Source organism: Corapipo altera, unplaced genomic scaffold, assembly GCF_003945725.1.
Source record: "Corapipo altera isolate COAL_440 unplaced genomic scaffold, ASM394572v1 57, whole genome shotgun sequence".
NCBI lineage: Eukaryota > Metazoa > Chordata > Aves > Passeriformes > Pipridae > Corapipo > Corapipo altera.
Window position 1 is genome coordinate 4,056,337 of NW_020884905.1, and position 4,230 is coordinate 4,060,566.

General features: G+C 50.1%; 1 long non-coding RNA gene across 1 annotated transcript; it reads left to right on the forward strand.

The window, feature by feature from the left end:
• The first annotated feature begins 770 nt into the window (after positions 1-770).
• Positions 771-4,230, forward strand: LOC113951172. Its single transcript, XR_003529072.1, has 2 exons — positions 771-2,492; positions 2,922-4,230. It is a non-coding gene; the product is annotated as an uncharacterized LOC113951172 (long non-coding RNA).

Here is a 4,230-nt window from a genome sequence, read left to right on the forward strand (position 1 = left end):
CCCCGGCAGGGCCGCGGCTCCGTGAGTACCGCTCCCCCTGCCCCGCCGCCGGCCCCGCGTGCCGCCGCCCGCCCTGCCCGGGCCGGGCCCTTCCCTGCAGCCGCTGAGCCGGTGCGGAGCGCCGACCCCGCCGCTCGGCGCCCAGGCGGGGATCCCCGCCCCGCCAGGCTCCCCATGTCCCCACAGCCTGCTGGGGAACCTTGCTAACGAGAAAAATAGATAGATTGTTTCCTTATACCTATCAAATCTATATAAATATATGTCTCTGTTGAGCTAGACCAGGGACTCGGATGGCCGCGGACACCTCTCCGGCAGCCACGGCGCTGGAGCCGCGGTGACGCAGCGCCGGCGATGCTCGCAGGTGCCACCCTGCTGCTCCCGTTACCTGCGGACTGCAGTCCCCGCGTGGAAATAAAAACATTCCCGTAAAAACGATTTTAATTTTAATTATACAACCGAGGTCATTAGTGTATATATATATATATATATAAAGGCTGTACGCGCAGAGGGCGCTGGGGTAATTCCGTAGCGAAGTGCCGAGTGGCGGTGCCGAGGCTCCGCACCGTCCCGCCCCGGCCGCGCAGGTTGGGGGGCACCGCGGGCCTCTCTCCCTGCGGCGGGCAGCGCTCCCGCCGCGCCGGGGAGCCCCGCCGGCTGCCGCACCCCCGGGGAACGGGGAATCCCCCTCCCAGGCTCTAGACCCTGCCGGACAGGGACTTGGTTTTGTTTGTCATTATTCTCATTATTTTCTCTGCGAAGAGCCAGGCGGTTTCACGCGGAGATATAAAGTTGGATCGCCAATAACCGGAAGTTAAAATGCAAACGCTTCACTAGGAAGCGTTTCACGCAGCTGGTGCAAAATCACTTTTATTTTTTATCTGCGGGAAGGAAAAACAGTTTTATGATTTTTTTTTTTCCTGTGAGATAGCACTGTCATCAAAATACAGATGCTTTTCCTACATCAATGATTTTTCACTACAGCCTAAGGGCCTCTTGGCTTTAAAGCTCTAGTTATTTTTGCTAATATATCAAGAATTTAACTCCTAACTATTTCATAAATCAACTCCAGATGCACTGTACAGTACTTATATACTTATTTTCAGACGTACATTCTGGCTCAGTAGATTGCCAACTCACCATTTCAGTGCTTCAAAGTGATGATGCTGGGAATTGTCAGCTCTGAAGACAAGGTTAGCTCACAGGAGCAGAATGTACTGTGTAAAATGCTAATTTATGAAAGTGTTACAATCCATATATCTTGCAGGTCGAATTGCATGCGTTATATGATCAGAAATACACAGAGGATTGATCTGCCAGTGCTTATTTTAAAGCAGAATTCATGTTGTCTCCAAAGGTGAGGGTGCCAGTGATGTACTGGGGCAGAAGCTAGAAGGTGCATCTTTCAACCCACCCCAGCCTGGAGAAGCTGTGGCAAAGCACTCCTGTACCCTGATAACAAACCCCCGTGGCCTTACCCTCACCCCAACATTGCTGGGAGCAGTGAGCACCCTGCCCTGCCCAGGATGAAAAATATCTCCTGTGAGCCAATAGATGCCCTACTCATTTTTAAAAATCTTTTCTCACTTTGATGGGCTCCTGACCAGCAGATGACACATCCTGAGGCCTATGAGCTGCTGAGGGTGTTGCTTTCCCGTAAACAGTTGCTCTCTGAGAAGCCTCAGTAGCCTCTGCAGCCAAGGGGACTCTGGGGGGCTCTCGCAGACTCCATTTTACCATCCTCCTGCCAGCCTGTGGGTAGTCTTTCCTATTGTAGGTAGGCCTGTGGTGCTCATATGAAGGTGACATCCAGCTCCAAGTTTGCAGTTAATCAAGTCTACTCGGTGAAGTTGAACAATTTAATCAGTGTGTGATGAAGCCTTGGATGTATCTGAGCTGTATCACATTATCTTCAAATCTAAAGCAATCGTCAGAGATTAGATGGGGGGAACTAATGACACAGTGGTAGTTCCTGCCCTGATCCTGCGAGAAATGCTGTGCAGTCACATCACAGTACAGCAGTGTGAGCACAGCAGCCTGTACTGTGTGTGGTCATTGCACGGCCAAGGCCGTGGTAAGTCTCCTATTCCCGGGACGCTGTCATGCTGTTTAGTAACCAGATTACAGCTTGGGTACGCATTACTTAGCAACCCTTGCCAGGAATGCTTTTCGTCTGCCTGGTGAGAAGGCTGGGACTCTTCCTTCAGGGGCACTATCAGATAAGTGTCCTGTCGCTTGTGCGCGGAGTTTTTGTGATACGGTGGCAGGGCGATGGGAGCTGAAGGCCACTTAGATGTGGCACCGAATGGCACTGTGTGACTTGGCCCTGTTTCTTGCAGAAAACACATTCCACCCATGTTTCATGCCCTGCCCAGCCTGCTGCTTCATCTCCAGGAAGGAGGAGAGGAGGGAGGAAGGAGGAAGAAGGTTGTTTTTGGTTAAGGTGCTACTGTCTTGGGACCTGGTTATTTTATATAGTTTCTTTCCAGTTCCAGGTTAATACAACGATTTTGATGAGCTGACGTACAGAAAATGGTATCCCTGTCCGGTCTGATGTCTTCTTGGTCAAGTCCAGTCTGTGTTTATTGCTTCTCAAATGGTAGATGGATTTGCTGGGTTTACAGATCTTCCCTGGGGTGACAGCGCTGATTGTCCATGCAGGAATGGACAAATAGAGTTGAAGTTATTTACTTTGTGAATAATATAATAATTTTTTTTTCTGAGTACCAGTTTGATTAAATAGTTTGGTTTGGGGTTTTGGCTGGGGTTTTTTTGTTGTTGTTTTTTTTTTTTTTATGAGTATAATGGTGCTGAAAATGTAAAAAGTAAATAATTAGACTTATAAAATAGGGCATTTATTTATAGTGGTCTAATTGAAGGTGTTCCCCTTGTTAGTGTTAAAGTAGAATAATCTTATTGTACAGGCAGCTGTAGAAGTAAGAAAGTACTTTAAACTAGTAGATTTTTCACGCCTGCTCTCTTTATGAAGCGCCGTCTTGCTTTTCCGCTGGTCTGACACATGACTGCCAACCTGGCTCGATCGGGAGTCTCCATGTCCACCTAGGCTGGAAGGCACATCCGGACGGCCGGAGGCGTTGCCGGCTGCCGGCGGTGATGGCAGAGCCCCGCTTTTCCGGCAGCTCCAGGCCTTGCCAGGGCACGTCAGTATTTCTTGTCCCTCACTTTCGGGGTGTCTTCCCGGTGCGGGGAACCCCCAAAGCCGGTCAAACCCTCCCGCGGGCGAGGAGCGCACCCCACGCCGGCGGTGCGGGGCGGTGCGGGGCGGTGCGGGGCGCCGGGCTCAGCGCCACCGGGAGCTGCTGAAGTGAGAACTTGAAAGGAGCCGTCGGTGGCGAGAAGAGGCGGACAAAGCAAGCGCCGAGCTACCGAACGCGGCGCTCTGCCGGCGAGTTTTAAGGCGCTTCAAGTCTAAAGAAGAAGTGACAGGGCAATCATCTCCCCGGCTTGGCTGCGGATGGGAGGGTGGAATCTTGCTAACAGCTCGCGTATCTGTATATTTAATTGCGACCTGGCTGCATGTTCCTGTTGAGGAAGGATGCAGATCACAAGCGAATCTATAAAAACGCAGTTGACAAGCCAAGGAAAGGGATAACTGACAGATGAAACGACAGTCAGCGCGGAGCTAACTGGCAAACGCATCGGTACAAAGTCAGATACCTTCTTAGAGGAGTAGTAGTTTGTTTTATTCCGGTTCTCCAGAGTTTTATCTACTGTCGATGTGATGGGGTAGAGAGGAGCTAATGCGCCCTGTTTAGGATACACACATGCAGATTAGATCAGGCTTCAGACACCGTGTTTCACTCAAGACTTAGAACAGTTAGAGGAATAAACCAGGCTTCACCCACCTAGGAAAACATGGAATTTTCTTTTAATGATTTAAAGGTGATTTACACTTGTTTAAACACAACCGTTTCACATACGGATAGAGGGAGCTATCGGGAGTTGATGGGGTCGGGAGCTGGGGCCCGGAGCTCGCCACCACCGTTATGCGAGGCTGGGGCGCTGGGAATACCAGCCCAGCTCCCGTTTTCTTCACTTTTGTGTTACTTTAAGTTTTCAATGAGGCTAGTGTAATTACGAGGCGTTTAACTTTTTGCCAGGCTCTTTCATTATGGGTTTGCATTTGCACCTCGCTTTTAAGAGAAGTAATAACATTCACAGTCAGGGGCAAATCCTGTTAATGAACAAATTAAAGTTCAAACAGTTATTCAA